The sequence below is a fragment of the Oncorhynchus mykiss genome, chromosome 30 (genome assembly GCF_057628025.1).
Source record: "Oncorhynchus mykiss isolate SJ-2025 chromosome 30, ASM5762802v1, whole genome shotgun sequence".
Taxonomy (NCBI): Eukaryota; Metazoa; Chordata; class Actinopteri; order Salmoniformes; family Salmonidae; genus Oncorhynchus; species Oncorhynchus mykiss.
The window spans coordinates 5,763,633-5,770,322 of NC_143051.1; the positions used below are offsets into that span (position 1 = coordinate 5,763,633).

A 6,690-nucleotide genomic window follows, 5' to 3' on the forward strand; every position below is an offset into this window, starting at 1 on the left:
CTGTTTATTATTGTTATTACTAGGCTATTATTATGATTATTTTTAAATGCATGATGAGGTAATAATGTAAATAGTTCATTCACAAAGACGTCTTTCCACATTCTGAAGGACCACGTTCGGCATTCGTACGAGGCTAGAAGAACGTTTTTGAATAGAGAACACAGCATGTGGGCTAGTTATTAATATTATGTTGCAACTGTGAAAGAGACAGGGGCAGAGAGAGAGGCAGAGAGAGAGAGGCAGAGAGCAAGAGGCAGAGAGATAGAGGCAGTGAGAGAGGCATAGAGAGAGGGGCAGAGAGAGAGAGAGAGGCAGAGAGAGAGAGAGAGGCAGAGAGAGAGAGAGAGAGGCAGAGAGAGAGAGAGAGGCAGAGAGAGAGGGGCAGAGAGAAAGAGAGAGGCAGAGAGAGAGAGAGAGAGAGAGGCAGGGAGAGAAAGGCAGAGAGAAAGGCAGAGAGAGAGAGAGAGAGAGAATAACATCTAACTACAACTAACTAGGTTATAAGTTTTCAGCACAGCACCTGTAGACCAGACCAGGCCCATAGTTCTTTGTCCTTCAGTAAGCCACTCTAAATGGTGAATACATTTCTTAGATACAACTCACAGTTTCTACATGAAACAACCACACCCCTCAGCTCATGTCAATCAGAGTAACACTGAGGAGTAAGAGCGGGTGGGTTTATTTTGCGTTTAGAAAGTTATAGTAGTGTCTCCTTAGATCAGGGCTGCTGAAACCCTTTTCATGGAGTGCTACCCTCCTGTAGGTTGTTGCTCCAACCCTTAGCTAACATACCTGATTTAGCTAGGTGTGGTGTTGGTGAGCAGACGGACCCTGCAGGAGAAGAGCTCTGGTTGTCTTGGATCAACACCAGGCAACAGCTGACTTACAGAGCCTTCAGAAAACATTCACACCCCTGAACTTTTTACTCATTTTATTGTGTTACAGCTTGAATGGAAAAAAATGATAAAATTGAGATTTTTTTTTTTTAAATGACAAATTACTTAAAAATGAAAAGCTGAAATGTCTTGAGCATATACTCACTCACTCCACAATGATCTGTAAAGTCCTTCAGTTGAACAATGCATTTCAAATACAGATTCAACCACAAAGACCAGGGAGGTTTTCCAATGCCTCACAAAGAAGGGCACCTATTGGTAGATGGGTAAAAAATAAAAAAGCAGACATTGAATATCCCTTTGAGCATGGTGAAGTTATTAATTAGACTTTGGATGGTGTATCAATACACCCTGTCACTACAAAGATACAGGCGTCCTTCCTAACTCAGTTGCCAGAGAGGAAGGAAACCACTGAAGGATTTCACCATGAGGCCAATGGAGACTTTAAAACAGTTACTGAGTTTAATGACTGTAACAAGAGAAAACTGAGGATGGATCCACAACGTTGTAGTTACTCCACAATACTAACCTAAATGACAGAGTGAAAAGAAAGAATCCTGCACAGAATAACAATATTCCAAAACATGCATCCTGTTTGCAATAAGGCATTTAAGTAAAATCCAAAAAAACACATAACTGAGTACCACTGTTCATATTTTCAAGCATGGTGGTGGCTGCATCATGTTATGGGTATGCTTGTCATCAGCAAGGACTAGGGAGTTTTTTAGGATAAAAACAAATGAAATAGAGCTAAGAACAGGCAAAATCTTAGAGGAAAATCTGGTTCAGTCCGCTTTCCACCAGACACTGGGAGATTCATTTGCATTTCAGCAGGACAATAACCTGAAACACAAGGACAAATATACACAGCAGTTGGTTATCAAGACGACATTGAATGTTCCTGAGTGGCATAATTAAAATCAGCTTGAAAATCTATGGCAAGACTTGAAAATGGCTGTCAAGCAATGATCAACAACTAACTTGACAGAGCTTGAAGAATTTTCTTAAGAATAATGTGCAAATATTGTACAATAAAGGTGCAAAGCTCTTTTGAAACTTACCCAGAAAGACTCACAGCTGTAATCACTCTTAGAGACTCACCCAGAAAGACTCACAGGTGTAATCACTCTTAGAGACTTACCCAGAAAGACTCACAGCTGTAATCACTCTTAGAGACTCACCCAGAAAGACTCACAGGTGTAATCACTCTTAGAGACTCACCCAGAAAGACTCACAGCTGTAATCACTCTTAGAGACTCACCCAGAAAGACTCACAGGTGTAATCACTCTTAGAGACTCACCCAGAAAGACTCACAGGTGTAATCACTCTTAGAGACTCACCCAGAAAGACTCACAGGTGTAATCACTCTTAGAGACTCACCCAGAAAGACTCACAGGTGTAATCACTCTTAGAGACTCACCCAGAAAGACTCACAGGTGTAATCACTCTTAGAGACTCACCCAGAAAGACTCACAGGTGTAATCACTCTTAGAGACTCACCCAGAAAGACTCACAGCTGTAATCACTCTTAGAGACTTACCCTGAAAGACTCACAGGTGTAATCACTCTTAGAGACTCACCCAGAAAGACTCACAGGTGTAATCACTCTTAGAGACTCACCCAGAAAGACTCACAGGTGTAATCACTCTTAGAGACTCACCCAGAAAGACTCACAGGTGTAATCACTCTTAGAGACTCACCCAGAAAGACTCACAGCTGTAATCACTCTTAGAGACTCACCCAGAAAGACTCACAGGTGTAATCACTCTTAGAGACTTACCCAGAAAGACTCACAGCTGTAATCACTCTTAGAGACTCACCCAGAAAGACTCACAGGTGTAATCACTCTTAGAGACTCACCCAGAAAGACTCACAGCTGTAATCACTCTTAGAGACTCACCCAGAAAGACTCACAGGTGTAATCACTCTTAGAGACTCACCCAGAAAGACTCACAGGTGTAATCACTCTTAGAGACTCACCCAGAAAGACTCACAGGTGTAATCACTCTTAGAGACTCACCCAGAAAGACTCACAGGTGTAATCACTCTTAGAGACTCACCCAGAAAGACTCACAGGTGTAATCACTCTTAGAGACTCACCCAGAAAGACTCACAGGTGTAATCACTCTTAGAGACTCACCCAGAAAGACTCACAGCTGTAATCACTCTTAGAGACTTACCCTGAAAGACTCACAGGTGTAATCACTCTTAGAGACTCACCCAGAAAGACTCACAGGTGTAATCACTCTTAGAGACTCACCCAGAAAGACTCACAGGTGTAATCACTCTTAGAGACTCACCCAGAAAGACTCACAGGTGTAATCACTCTTAGAGACTCACCCAGAAAGACTCACAGGTGTAATCACTCTTAGAGACTCACCCAGAAAGACTCACAGGTGTAATCACTCTTAGAGACTCACCCAGAAAGACTCACAGCTGTAATCACTCTTAGAGACTTACCCTGAAAGACTCACAGGTGTAATCACTCTTAGAGACTCACCCAGAAAGACTCACAGGTGTAATCACTCTTAGAGACTCACCCAGAAAGACTCACAGGTGTAATCACTCTTAGAGACTCACCCAGAAAGACTCACAGGTGTAATCACTCTTAGAGACTCACCCAGAAAGACTCACAGGTGTAATCACTCTTAGAGACTCACCCAGAAAGACTCACAGGTGTAATCCCTGCCAAAGGTGATTCTAACATGTATTGACTCAGGGGTGTGAATTCTTATGTAAATTAGAGATTTCTGTATTTTCAATAAATGTGTAGATATTTGTAAAAACATGTTTTCACTTTGTCATTATGGGGTATTGTGTGTAGATGGATGACAACAAAATATATTTAATCCATTTTAATTTCAGGCTGTAACACAACAACATGCGGAATAAGTCAAGGTGCTGCAGAGATGCTGATGCCATCTCAGCTGTAGATGAATATACAGTTGAAGTCGGAAGTTTACATAAACCTGAGCCAAATTCATTTAAACTGTTTTTCACAATTCCTGATATTTAATCCTTATAAAAATTCCCTGTTTTTAGGTCAGTTAGGATCACCACTTTATTTAAAAAATGTAAAATAAAAACGTCAGAATTATTATAGATATTGTTAAAGAAGTGTGGATCATCATTATTTGGACCGTAAAGGTTAATGAGATATGTCTGTTTATGATCCAAAAATATACAGTTGAAGTGGGAAGTTTACATACACCTTTAGCCAAATACATTTCAACTCAGTTTTTCACAATTCCTGACATTTAATCTGAGTAAAAATACCCAGTTTTAGGTCAGTTAGGATCACCACTTTATTGAAAGAATGTGAAATGTCAGAATAATAGTAGAGAGAATGATTTATTTTAGCTTTTATTTCTTTCATCACATTCCTAGTGGGTCATAAGTTTACATACACTCAATTAGTATTTTGAGGCATTGCCTTTAAATTGTTTAACTTGGGTCAAACTGTTTTGGGTAGCCTTCCACAAGCTTCCCACAATAAGTTGGGTGAATTTTGGCCCATTCCTCCTGACAGAGATGGTGTAACTGAGTCAGGTTTGTATGCCTCCTTGCTTGCACACATGTTTTCAGTTCTACCCACAACATTTCTATAGGATTGGGGTCAGGGCTTTGTGATGGCCACTCCAACACCTTGACTTAGTTGTCCTTAAGCCATTTTGGTGCTTTGGGTCATTGTCCATTTGGAAGACCCATTTGCGACCAAGCTTTAACTTCCTGACTGATGTCTTGTGATGTTGCTACAATATATCCACATAACTTTAATTCCTCATGAAGCCATCTATTTTGTGAAGTGCACCACCCCTGTGCTTCAAGTTTGGGGTGGTGTTCTTAGGCTTGCAAGCCTCCTCCCTTTTCCTCCAAACATAACGATGGTCATTATGGCCAAACAGTTCTATTTTTGTTTCATCAGACCAGAGGACATTTCTCCAAAAGGTACGATCTTTGTCCCCTTGCGCAGTTGCAAACCATAGTCTGGCTTTTTTTATGGCGGTTTTGGAGCAGTGGCTTCTTCCTTGCTGAGTGGCCTTTCAGGTTATGTCGATATAGGACTCATTTTACTGTGGATATAGATACTTTTGTACCTGTTTCCTCCAGCATCTTCACAAGGTCCTTTGCTGCTGTTCTGGGATTCATTTACACTTTTTGCACCAAAGTATGTTCATCTCTAGGAGACAGAAACGGTCTCCTTCCTGAGCGATATGACAGCTGCGTGGTCCCATGGTGTTTATACTTGCATACTATTGTTTGTACAGATGAACGTTGTACCTTCAGGCATTTGGAAATTGTTCCCATGGATGAACCAGACTTGTGGAGGTCTGCCATTCTTTTTCTGAGGTCTTGGCTGATTTTTTTTGATTTTCCCATGATGTCAAGCAAAGAGGCACTGGGTTTGAAGGTAGGCCTTGAAATACATCCACAGGTACACCTCCAATTGACTCAAATGATGTCAATTAGCCTATCAGAAGCTTCTGAAGCCATAACGTCATTTTTATTTTATTTTCCAAGTTGTTTAAAGGCACAGTCAACTTAGTGTATGTAAACGTCTGACCCATTGGAATTGTGATACAGTGAATTATAAGTGAAATAATCTGGCTGTAAACAATTGTTGGAAAAATTACTTGTGTCATGCACGAAGTAGATGTCCTAACAGACTTGCCAAAACTATAGTTTGTTATCAAGAAATTTGTGGAGTGGTTGAAAAATGAGTTTTTATTATTCCAACATAAGTGTATGTAAACTTCAGACTTCAACTGTATCACCTTTTCTAGGTGTGTTTGTATTGATTTTTTAAGGATCCCCTGCCAAGTCAGCAGCTACTCTCAGTGGGGTCCAGCAGCATTAAGGCAGTTATGTACAATTTAAAAAAATCGTACTTTTCATAACTTTTCACAACTCATTAAGACCACTACTCTATTATCACATAGCTGCAATGGGCAACATCCATGTGTACGTGTGTGTAGAGTGTGTGTGTTGTTGTTTTTATGTGTAAGCATGTGTGTGTGTGTGCCTCTTCACTGCTGTTCTATAAGGTGTATTTTTATCTGTTTTTTTTTCAATCTTATTCTACTGCTTTCATCAATTACCTGAGGTGGAATAGAGTTCCATGTAGTCATGGCTCTATGTAGTATGGTGCTCCTCCCATAGTCTGCTCTCTACTTGGGGACCGTGGTGGCATGTCTTGTGGGGTATGCATTGGTCTCAGAGCTGTGTGCCGGTAGTTTAGACAGACAGCTCGGTGCATCAACATGTCAATACTTCTTACAAATACAAGTAGTGATTAAGTCAATCTCTCTTCTACTTTGAGCCAGGAGAGATTGACATGCATATCATTAATATTAGCTCTCAATGTACATTTAAGGGCCAGCCGTGCTGCCCTGTTCTGAGCCAATGGTAATTTTCCTAAGTCCCTCTTTGTGGCACCTGACCACATGACTGAACAGTAGTCCAGGTGTGACAAAACTAGGGCCTGTAGGACCTGCCTTGTTGATAGTGCTGTTAAGAAGGTAGAAACTAGGGCCTGTAGAACCTGCCTTGTTGATAGTGTTCTTAAGTAGGTAGAAACTAGAGCCTGTAGGACCTGCCTTGTTCATAATGCTGTTAAGAAGGTAGAAACTAGGGCCTGTAGGACCTGCCTTGTTGATAATGCTGTTAAGAAGGTAGAAACTAGGGCCTGTAGGACCTGCCTTGTTGATAATGCTGTTAAGAAGGTAGAAACTAGGGCCTGTAGGACCTGCCTTGTTGATAGTGTTATTAAGAAGGTAGAAACTAGGGCCTGTA

General features: G+C 40.9%; 1 long non-coding RNA gene across 1 annotated transcript; it reads right to left on the reverse strand.

Moving 5' to 3' along the window:
• Positions 1-916: 916 nt before the first annotated feature.
• Positions 917-6,242, reverse strand: LOC149970183 (uncharacterized). Its single transcript, XR_016493766.1, has 2 exons — positions 5,997-6,242; positions 917-1,739 (listed from the first exon to the last, which is right to left on the reverse strand). It is a non-coding gene; the product is annotated as an uncharacterized LOC149970183 (long non-coding RNA).
• Positions 6,243-6,690: the final 448 nt, after the last annotated feature.